Source organism: Dermacentor andersoni, chromosome 6, assembly GCF_023375885.2.
Source record: "Dermacentor andersoni chromosome 6, qqDerAnde1_hic_scaffold, whole genome shotgun sequence".
NCBI classification, from domain to species: Eukaryota; Metazoa; Arthropoda; class Arachnida; order Ixodida; family Ixodidae; genus Dermacentor; species Dermacentor andersoni.
The window spans coordinates 28,710,459-28,722,629 of NC_092819.1; the positions used below are offsets into that span (position 1 = coordinate 28,710,459).

At 47.4% G+C, this 12,171-nt stretch overlaps 1 protein-coding gene across 1 annotated transcript in view; it reads left to right on the forward strand.

The window, feature by feature from the left end:
- Window positions 1-5,856: 5,856 nt before the first annotated feature.
- LOC126521449 (uncharacterized) overlaps window positions 5,857-12,171 on the forward strand; it is a 31,328-nt gene continuing 25,013 nt past the window's right edge. The window contains exon 1 of the mRNA XM_050170147.3: window positions 5,857-5,959. The gene's annotated coding sequence lies outside the window, so the exon portion shown is untranslated. The remainder of the gene's footprint in view (window positions 5,960-12,171) is intronic.

A 12,171-nucleotide genomic window follows, 5' to 3' on the forward strand; every position in this document is an offset into this window, starting at 1 on the left:
GTCCAATGACGCTAAATAACATTCAAGAAGCGAATTGGAGCCCTGGCTCTCGAACAATTTAGAACTTTTCTATAGGACATTTGTTCTCCATTCGTACCCTCCCCTGTAGAGTAGGATATAAGTGATTATACGCCGCATAAAGATTCTGCATTTAAACAAAGGGGTACCTTTCTCTATGTGTCTATAACTTTTCATAATACATTTGGTTTGGAAGCACACACACAAAAATAACAAGAAAACGGTGACATTAGAACAAACGTCGAAAAAGCCATAAAGAAAGGTTGCTTAATAACCCACTTGTTTCACTTTTGCTTTAGAGAAAATATAAATAAATAAATAAATAAGAAAGAAAGAAAGAAAGAAAGAAAGAAAGAAAGAAAGAAAGAAAGAAAGAAAGGGGCCACCGCCCAAGTGCACGTGACAAAGTAAAGTGACTAGCAATGACACTGCTACTCACTTTGCTTTCAAATGTGCACTACGGTGATTATAGGGTCTCCGGAGCTTTCTTCGTTGGCCATAGCTGTAAAGCACAGCGAGCAAGGCTATCATCCGCCTCATTTCGCACTGCGCCTGCGGTGCGAGGGAAGCCGTTCAAACTTTCCACTGAAATTGTGGCCGCGGTGTAGTTCCTTGAACCAGCGTAACAAAGTGTTCGCGCTAGGCCGGGGCTAACTTTTGAAGCAACTGCGAGGCGGACTCGCTGTTCAACAGTGCCTACACGGGCCGCAACCCTGCGAGACTTGGGCTTTCTTACAGTGGTCACAGACAAGCATACTTTCGACGATATGACGAAGCCAAGTCGGGCAGTCCAGGATATATTAAAGGTCAAAATTACCAATGTGGAGGTACTTGCTACGTGTTCCTCACCGATAAAACTGTCGGTAAAGACTTTCAGATACGTCAACTCGGTGCATTACAACGCCATCAAAATTTTAGATTCCGCGACAAGCCCATACAGCGCATGATGTGTATATACGAGAAGTTGTCAGATGGCAGTCCAGGTTTTTGTTGAAGCAGATGGCTCAAGTCGCACCCTTTGTTTTGGATACTCCAGCCCAGAAAGGTCGAGAGGGTTAAGAATAGTGGAAGTACGGGGCTCACACGTCTTCGGAGGAGCTCGCTACGCGTCAGACAAGGTTAGCAGACTGCCTACACAATTGATTGTGTAGCCAGTCAATTGACACGCGAGAATACGAACCGCTGGCAGTCGAGGCTCGTAGAGCGATACACTTTGACGTCATTAGCTGCTTGTGGCAAGCAGATGGCTGCTGTTAGGTTTTGTCTCCAGTCAGTTGAATTTCGATAGAGGCAGCTGAAAAAAAAAAGCACGTGGTTTGCAATCGCTGCTATATATGTAACTTAATCACATGGGAGGTGTAAGGACAGATGACTTCCCGAACTGGTACCAGCCGTTCCTTTAACCAAGTTTGCACGCGGCACAAGAGTAGCATTCAACGCAAAACACCAGGTCGTCCTGAGCTCAAACGTGGTCTCAGGCAACCACAATTAACAATGTTTCTTGAACAACGTTATTTTTTGGTTTCGTAAACTTGGGCCGTGATTCCAAAATGCAGTTAGGTGGAAGAAAATGTTGAAACTCGTTAAGGTCTTGTGCCATATACCCGCACCAAATTAACGGAATACCCACCGCCGTGGTGGTTTACGTGTTTGCGCGGTTAAGCACAAGGCCGCGGGTTCAAATCCCACCCACGGCATCCGGGATTTTCGGACGGGCGCTTCCGTCTGCTGACGTAGCTGCGGCGGTGCGCTCGGTTTCAATATTGCTTGGATTGAGCGTTGAAATGTGATGATGAATATCTCGTATTAGGTGCCATTCTCAACAAATAAAAAAAAATCATAATACATAAAAAATAAAAAGGAACGGGTGTATAAAATATGACTGCCTCCAAATTTGCCACATAAACAACTGCCTCCAAGCCTCTAATTAAATAATGAAAAAGCTAATTAAATATTTTTGTCAATTGGTATGCTGATGCTGATGCTGATCAGAGGAAATGTATGACCTCCTCGCCCAAGAACTTTTCTGCGATAACGCAATGTCCGTTACGTTCATCGCCTGTATATATATATATATATATATTCATTAGCTTATTGATATCCTCTGCAGGACAAAGTTCCAGGGTTAAAAGATAGCATGATCACGTACAGGGAAATTGTCGATCATTACAAAGCCGAAAGAAGAATCTTTCCGCCTCCGCATCGGTCTCTCTCTCTGGAGGACGCTCGCATTTGGCGACGCCTCCAGGGAAACAATTATACATTACCACATTGGATCTACTTAACACAGACGAGGGACTATAACGACGCCCTCTGCAAAATTTGTAAGCAAAAATGTACGCTAGACCATATAATATGGGAGTGTGCTGGCTCCCCAGGGGCCAAGGAAAAGATTTACAGTAGAGAAGCCTGGGAGGCCTTGCTCCAGAGCGAGGCTGAAGACGACCAGCGTCGAGCAATCTGCCTGGCCCTTGAGGCCGTGAAGACTCACCGTCCTCAAGGCGCGGGGACTGCTTCGTCCTCCCCCCATACCTACGTGTAGATTAAGAGGCGGACACTCCAGCTCGGTGGAATAATAAAGTTTTCAATCAATCAACCAATCTCCCTTCGATCTTCAATTACCCCTCTCTCGCGCCAACCGATTCCAACTAGCACCCACAAATTTCCTAATTTCGTCGAACTACCTAGTCTTCTGCCGTCCTCCACTGCGCTTCGCTTCTCTTGGTAACCATTCTGTCACTCTAATGGTCCAGCGGTTATCTAATCTGCGCATTACATGACCTGCCCAGCGCCATTTCTTTCTCTTAATGTCTATTGGAATATCGTCTATACGCGTTTGCTCTCTGATCCAAACCGCTCTCTTTCTGTCTCTTAAAGTTATGCCTACTGTTCTTCGTTCCATCGCTCTTTGCGCGGTCCTTAACTTGTTCTCAAGCTTCTTTGTCAGTCTCCAAGTCTCTGCGCCATATGTTGGCACCGGTAAAATGCACTGATTGTATATTTTCCTTTTCAATGATAACGGTAAGCTCCCAGTCAGGAGCTCACGATGTCTGCCGGATGCGATCCAACCCATTTTTATTCTTCTGTGAATTTCCTTCTCATGGTCAGGGTTCCCTGTGATTAGTTGACCTAGGTGAACGTATACACTCCTTCACAGACTCTAGAGGCTGACTTGCGATCTTGAACTCTTGTTCCCTTGCCCAGTTATTTATCATTATTTTTGTCTTCTGCTATTAATCTTCAGCCCTACTCTTACACTCTCCCTGTTAAGGTCTTCAATCATTTGTTGTAACTCGTCTGCTGTGTTGCTGAATAGAACAATGTCATCGGCAAACCGAAGGTTGCTGAGGTATTCTCCATCGATCCTTACTCCTAAGCCTTCCCAGTTTAATAACTTGAATACTTCTTCCAAGCACGCAGTGAATGGCATTAGAGAGATTGTGTCTCCTTGTCTGACCCCCTTTCTTCATAGCTATCTTCCTACTTTTCTTATGTGGAATTAAGGTGACTGTGGAATCTCTGTAGATATTTTCCACGGTATTTATGTAAGCGGTCTGTACTCCTTGATTACGCAATGCCATGACTGCTGGTATCTCTACTGAACCAAATGCTTTATTGCGAATCGCCCATATTGTCGCTTGTATCTCACTTGTAGCAAAACTTTCCTTCCGTTGAGAGCACTGAGCGACTGACGTCACAAGTCCTACCATGGACTACGGGGAAAGCCATGTGGTTATTGTCAAGCGGTTCTGCTGGGATCTGACACTGTGACATGAATACCGAGTGAATTTTTTTTTAATTATTGGGTTTTACGTGCCAAAACCACTTTCTGATTATGAGGCACGCTGTAGTGGAGGACTCCGGAAATTTCGACCACCTGGGGTTCTTTAACGTGCACCTAAATCTAAGTACACCGGTGTTGTCGCATTTCGCCCCCGATCGATATGCGGCCGCCATGGCCGGGATTCGATCCCGCGACCTCGTGCTCAGCAGCCCAACACCATAGTCACTGAGCAACCACGACGGGTGAATACCGAGTTTTCACGAAATTATATCTTGCTGCTTCGGCTATACACTTGGCGCGGCACTATTGAACACGTCATATTAACGTCATTGATCGGTAATTGGTAACTTAGTAGAATATAACCAACCGATCTACATAATTTTCATAGATTACCAAAAGGTGTTCGGTTCAGTAGAGATACCGATAGTGATGGACAAATTGCGGAACAGAGGTGTTGAGGAAACATACGTGAATATTTTAGAAAATGTCTACCGGGATTACACAGGCTACGAAAAAAAAAAAATATCCCAGTTAGTAATATTGTGACGCGTGCAATATAATGTATCAATTATTATTCTCTGCATGTATGCATGCTTGATTGGGAAAGATTACGTGTGGGGGCTAGCAGCGAATGTCCACGCGACTTGTAGTCTGCAGACTACAATGCCCTGTTAAGAAATGTGGCAGAAAGCTTGAAATAAGCTAGTGGAGGAGCCGGACCGGCAATACTCAAGGGTAAGGTTGAAGATTAATACGAAGAGAAAGAGAGAGAGAGAGAGAGAAGGCAATGCACGAAGGTTAACGAGGTCACAATTGAAACATGATAAGAACTAAAGTAACATTCAATAGCCTTACGAAGAAACAAGAGTCGGTGATTGTCAGTCAGCCACTTGTGTACTCAGGCATTTGGTAGGAACTTCAATCGTGGACGGCAGCCTACCGACGTCCTTTAAAAGAAGAGTGATATAATCGATGCATAGTATCTAAACGGCTGAAGATTCATGGATAACTGTGAAACTCGAAAAGAAGGAGAGGCCTGGGCCGCGAGCGATAGAACGGGGTGCAATGGGTGTAACGTTAAAAGAGAGAAGAGTATGGTAAACACTGGTAGATAATATTTTAGCTGAAATTAAAGGTAGATGTGAAGCTGCAGGGTAGGCCATGTATGACGTAACGCGTACGAAAAACCTAACCGACAGTCTATCAGCACAACAAGGTGATCCTGCGGCGGCGAGGGCGGCGGCGGATTGAATGAAGGGGCGAGGTTAAGAAATTTGCAAGTTTATGACCGAGTCAGTTGACGCAAGACAGGGGTCACACGAGCTCACTGAGAGGCCATCGTCATGCGAGTGGGCTTACTAGGCCGACGGTGGTGATGACGACGAACTTACGTGAACGAATCAAATAAACAGCAACAGTACAACATCAAACGGCGACCAACAAAGGTACTGTACACACAGAAGCGTGAGAAGTCTTGCATTGGCTTCTGCCGCTCTTTCCACACAACTCGGCCGGCGAAGTTTAGGAAACATCACCTTGACGTGACTTTCCGCATGCCGCCTGAGAGACCAGCATGTACTCTTTTCATCGCATTATCACCGCCAGATACCGGAAAACGAGCCAAAGACGCAACTGTTTGAATACGTTCCCGCGTGAAAAGCCGAAGGTGCCAACCAGACGGCATCCTGCAACGCCTCCGGCCAAGGACCCAGTGAGTGACCGTGCCGGACCCCGTGCCACGGGCCATGTACACAGTGTGCGTGTATTGCGGGAGGGTGGAGCGGGGATGTGCACGACCGTCGGGCGGCCGCTTCTTGGCGGATGGCGCGAACGGCGTGCGCCCACAAAGCGCAAGGGAAAGTACGCGCGCGAAACGCAGAAGAAGGGAAAGGGCTCGACAGTTCCTCCGGCGCGCGCCAAGCAAGAAAGGCGCGGGAAGAAGGTTCCCCCGGTGTGGCTGACGGCCGGCCCACCGACCTACATAGCGCGTCTTTCGCCGGCCTGCTCGTTATAAGAAACCAGTCTGCCGGTTGCGTCGGCGGACTCGAGCGAACGCGCACCACCGCTCCGCGGCCGACTCCTCTTCGTCATCTTCAGCGTCGTCCATCCCGGCTTTAAGCGGACGAGTAACGGCGCTTCGGGCACTCCGAGCCACAGGTGAGTGTCGCGCACGCTGCGCGACCGGGACGACGGGAATACGCCGATGGTGGACGCAGCAGTCGGAGGATATACGTAGAGGAGTGTGCGTTGGGCTATGCTATAGCGCGGCTCCATAGGATAAATGTCACCGGCTCACTCGTCGCTTCGAAAGATACGGCTCCCAACCGTGTCCGGCGCAAAGAAGGACGCTTTGGACTCCGCCCTTATCATCCGAGGATACTGACACCACACTGACAGCCGTTTTGAGTACGATTAGGTCAGCGTGCGAGCGAGCGAGCGAGCGAGGCACGAGAAAAAAATGCTTAAAAAATATGTGAAGGGCTTCAGTGAAATTTGCGTTCAAACTAAGTGAAAACTGAAAATGAAGGCAATGGTACTCGCCGCCATTGACCAAAAATATGAGTTTAAAAGCTCGAGGGTGGAGTTACACTATAGCTATATACGCGCTTACCATTAATTTTTCTTGGAGGAACACCTGAAACGTGGCACCAGGTTCTTCCCTAAACGCCAGCTATCCGTCATAGCCTTTGCTGCAAACTTGCTGTGACAACACTGGCGGTTTCAATTAACGGCTTAAAGACGGAATTAAGGTGTTCGTGAACAAAGGTCCGCATCAAGTGTCGGTGCAAGGGTGTAGTTCTCCTGGTGGAAACTCAACGCATAGCGGAGCACCAGCTTCCTTCCTCGGTCGTCGCCGGCTGCGGCTGTTCACCGTATTATGTGTAAGTCCAGCTGCTGAGCACGATGACGCGGGTTCGACTCCTCGGCCGTGTTGGCCGCATTTCGATGAAGGTGTTGATTGCTGCAAGGACCGCCATGTGTTTATGATTGTGGTGTGCGTTTGATAAATCTATAGATGTCTGTAGGGCCTTCCTTCCACATATACAAGATGTTACCAGGGGTTTCTTCGGAGCTATAGTTGGTGCATGACTTAGATACAAAACAGAGCAGAGATGACGCAAAGAGACGTTTAGGACGTTAGGAGACAGCAGGACTTGCCCTTCCACTGCGTCCCACCAGTGCTCCGAACGCTGCACGCTGCAGTGATCCAAGTGTCGCTTGGGAAGCCAACCATATCGGTCTGCGGTCATCAGCGTCTCAACCGTAGCGTTCTAACTGGTCTGGCTTCTTTTTACTTTACGGTAAGCGACACCACCCTATTCTACACCACCGCATCCTAAAGAAAGCGAGGGAGAGGTGAGTTAAGGATTTTGTGAACCCGGTTAGGCAGTCAACCTTACTCGTGTCCCGCCGGCGGCGGGCGCATCGCGTTGACGCGAAATGAGGGGGGGGGGGGGGGTGGGGGGGGCTCCCCGCTGGACCCAATGCGAGCATCTGGGCGGCCTTGCCTTGCTTTCCGAAGCGCGACGGTATGCGATGCGCGACGGTCATCTTCCAATCGCCTAGCGGGACGCGACACGGCGCGGGCGATCTGCAGGCTTCCCACGCGTCGGACGTGCGTGGCGTGGAACCAATTGATCGCTCCGCGCACGCAGCGAGCGATAACCCTCGGGGTCACTGTTACGCAATCAGCACATTGATCGGCGACCGAAAGTGCGCGGTGAAGCCACTGAACGCGGAACTGAGGTTCGCGAACTGCTAACGGCGCCAAAGTGGTATAGCGCCATTAGGGCTGGTTTTACCGCTCTTCCCTCGATTATTTTTGTTTCTCCAACCTTCACTGGAGTCACGGCTGAAGTATATGAAATAAACAAGCAACAGACACGTTTCTTGCCATGAATGCGCGCTTGTAATATTGCCATGAGGCAATCTACGCAGCCGTCTCGTTTCGCTGCCTGTAATTGCCGGTTACGTAAAGGACCAAATATAGTTGGCTATATATATGTATACATGATCTTGGCATTCGCGCTGTCTTTGCAGCATTGTCTCTATAGGCTTCTCACGGGAAATTTCCGGGTGAATCTCCATGCTGACCGGCTAGCCATTTTCACAGACGGAAGCGGGAGTACGGTTCATCGATAAGCGCCCCAAACTTGCGAAATCCGTATACGCACATGCACTCGAACGGTGTTTCGCTGTCCTGAGTTAGACTGAAAATCTTCCAGCAGTCCATTTCACAATCGTGATAACTGCCGCAGATAGGAGCAGTGATACAAGTGGTGCTTTGCGTGGGTTTTGATATCTGAAATCAAGATCTGCGTTGATAGATGAAGAAAACCTTTTATCAAGGGCACTTCTATATATATACGCCTAAAGAGGAGGCGCATTGTACGCGAAAATAGTTCCAAAGGTAACAAGCAATCCGCTGAGATTACATTCACTTCAAGCAGACTAACACATTGACAACGACAAGAACAAAAAAGAAACAAGCGAATGAACAAAGGGACGACGCAGGTTCGGCGGTCGAGCAAAGAGGAAAGTGCACCGCCAACAAAAACGAGTTCGCTTGACCCTAGCGACCCGGCGAAAACAGCCTTGCAGTGCTACAACCGGTACTACGAGAGTCTTCGGCGTACAACCAGGGGAAGAGAATAGGAGCATCGGCTGCGCGAATTACCTTTCAGGGCGCGAAAATCCTTCGTGCCGCTGCTGTTCCGCAGTACACGTGCGTGCGGGAATGCATACACGTTCACAGGCGTTTCGCGACGCAGTTCAAGGAGGTTACACGCGAGCGTTCACGGAGAAAAGAGGCAGCGCGGAATAGCGCGCCATTTTTGATCCAAGCGCTAGCGAGAACTATGCGTATCGGTACAGAAAGATGACAATTAATGAAAGAACGCGTACACATAACGGCACGCCGCTTTTAAAGGTTAAAAGGGACACTAAATATCAATAGAACGTAATATAAGGTAATAATAAAATATAAACCACATAAGATAGTGTAGAGTAAAGAAGGAGAGAGAGAAAAAGAGAGAGGTTTAATCATAAGAAAGGCGAAGAAGTCGTCTTGAGGTACATTCCTTCAGCCAGGCATACTGTATGCTGGACTAAGGGAAATAGCGAACAGAAAGAGGAACAAGATGGGTGACGATCGTGTCATTCGTAAATTACGAGCGTGATGCCAAAGCTATCGGTGTAGCAATTAGCGGCGATTTGGTAAGCCGGAAAGGATGCAAAAAAAGAAAGAAAGGAAAAAAATGCCGAGGTGGCTTCTAAACCATTTTGAGGTTCCCATATCGGTTCTATATACGCGTGACGTCGCCGGGGGAAATGTTGCACCGGAAACCGGACACAGTTGCGCGATAAAATTTGCCACCACACTTTTCACCAAGGACCAAGAATGCAGCTCTCACTCTGGTATTGTTACTACATACCCAACATTTGGCTTACCTATTTATAATTATTTGGCTTAATTAGGAATTTTGAATTCTCAGGACACTATTGCACTTGAGAAGACATCCGCCGCTCTCTTATCAGGATGTTGGCAATTCATCACACTTTTCTCTTTTCTGGTATTGTGGGACTCCGAGGTCGAGCGTGTGAAAGTGCTAAACATTACTTTGGCGCCTGAGGAAGTGTTTAAAAAGAGATAATCATTAAGCTGAATTGTACTACCCCTATCCCGGCGTTGTTCTTTACGTGTTAAGGAGAAAACCAAACATACATTTCTCGCTTTATAGCATCCACATATCTATAATTACGGATCGGTGCTCACAAACTTCAAACTATACCCCACTTATACTATAACTATAGAAAGACGGGTTTCGTTAGTTCTGCTTTGTTTATAATTTACGCCTGCCTCTTGCATTCAGGTTATTCAGCGATGGTGCATAAAGTAGAAGTTCTTAAACGTGTGGGTTTCGCTTTATTCTCAAACAATGCGACCACGTTATTGCTGACTAATATGTAAGAAAAAAATAAATAAAAAAGGTCAAGCTGGCTAAACAGGATCGGCACAGGAGTTGAAGGTCGGTACCATGCAGAAAGCTTGCACTTTTCGCAACCTCGTCGACGTTCACGAGCGACACGCCCCCAGCGTGTAACCGCTCGACCTGCGCGTAGTTTATCTCGAGTAACAACAATCTCGGGTCGCATAAAAAATCTCGCCATCCCAGATTTTTTTTTCATGTTTTTCCCCCATGTTCGCTCTGCAAACGCCGCAACTCCCTCACGTTTTTCCGCATGCCTGCGATGTGTCTCCTATCCCGTATATTAATTATACGCAGTACAGTATACACGCGTTCTCATCGTGCAGTGCTTTTGGAGCCGCGGGCTCTTTTTTTTCTTTCTGTTTTTCTGTTCGTATAGCCGAGCTTGAAGATTCCACGAAGCGAGCAAGTCGCATGCGACACATCGTGCACGTGGTACATAGTGCAGCGCGCGCTCAAACCACACGACTTTCGTGTCTTACCTGAAAAAACGTGACCCGCGGGCGATCAGATAGACGGCGCACTGCGCGCGATTTCGATCGCGAGCACGGAGTGCTACGAGAGGGGGGTGGCCACCGGCAACGAAGCATAATAGCCGGCTCCCTATCTTGAAACCTGAACGCCCAGCGGTGCTCGAACAATGCTGCAGAACCCAAAGCTGCGCTGTGTTGGAGGCTTTCCCTGTGGCTTGCTATTCGCCTTACAAGTCGCCAGCGGCTGCAGTTTCGCGTAAGAAGTGCGAAGCATGACTGCGATCAAAATTTGAAAAAACTGCGAAGACAGCGTAAACTTGATATCTGGTGGAGGGGTCTAACAATAAATCACGCACACACTGCGGTATCTCGGCGGCTATACTGAGTGCCCAACTCTCGTGCACCAATTGATTTAAAGATGTACAAATGCCATGTAGATGGATAGAACCGGGGTAATGTTGTTTGCCGTCGCTTGGAGGTACCCAGAGTATATTTTGCATTCCAGCTAATTAGATAATTAGTCTTAACAAATTAACAAACTTCTCAATTATTATAATTAGATGAAAAGTGTAAAGGAGAAAATCGTAGAGCAACATGACAAACTCCCGATACAGCTTTCTTTTGCTCAGTACGTGCTACATAAAAGTGTTTTTCCGAGCACAAAAGAAACCCGCAAATACACGCAGTGCCTCGAGCGGCCAGTCGCGCGGCATTTTTGCTTGTATTGGCGGGTTTCTGTCACACTCGGAAAAAAACACCTTTATGTGGCACGCATTGAGCAACAGAAAGCTGTATCGCGAGCTTTTCATGTTGCTCTACGATTTTCTCATTGACACTTTTCTTCTAATTATTATAATTGAGAAGTTGTTTAATTTATTAAGACTAATTAGATAATTAGCTGGAATGCAAAAAGAAATACTCTGAGTACCTTCAAGCGACGGCAAACAACATTACCTCGGTTTTCTCCATCTACGTGGCATGCGCATATTTTTAAATCTTGGTCCATGATAGTTGAGACACCCTGTATATATGCGCCTTGTCGTCTACTACGAGGTAGCGAGTTTGACTTCCGACTGCTGTCATTGCAAACTTGTTGAAGGGGAATGCGAAAGTGCCTTTGTGCTGAGATTTCGGTACAGTTTAAATACTTTATGTATAGTTAACAATAATTCCGGAGTATATGTTATGGTGTTACTTCTCTTCAGATCCTGGTGTTTGTTGCTAAAACTCCGAACCCCTAAATTCGGCGTACGGCGTTATTTCCCGCTTGGAAGATTCCGACGATGGTGTCAAACTGCTTTAACTATAAGAGGCTCTCTGTGCGTATACGTCTTCTACGCGTTACGTCTAGAGGGGCCGAGTCGTGAAGACGACCGCTGCCAGCTCTGGAAACGCTGCATTCAACGTCATATACACAGGAAGGAACAACCTTGTCGCTGTTGGTATAAACTGTAGTGAGATCTGTTTATAACTTTCTGCGTTCTTGAACTTTGTCAGCAGTGACATTAGCCAGGTTAGTGAAACCGCGATATAGAAATTAGGGCGCAGGCATACTTCATTCTACCAGCCGGCATTGTCATAGCTGAATTAATTGGGCTCTTGGCCATCGCGATCCACGAGACCGACGTCATAGATAGGCCAACACATTGTACCGTCTCTGTACCATCTCCTGTCAACCTTCACTTTTTATTTACTGTGAAACTCTTGACAAAGATACGGCATACAGCTGACGTGCCCATGGGATCAGAAGTATGCGAACCAGGGGTTCTGCGGAAAAAAATAAAAATCCAATTTGCTCAATGCCTTGGCATGTACGTAACGTGAAATTGAAACCCGCCGTGGTTGCTCAGTGGCTATGGTGTTAGGCTGCTAAGCCCGAGGTCGTGGGATCGAATCCCGGCCACGG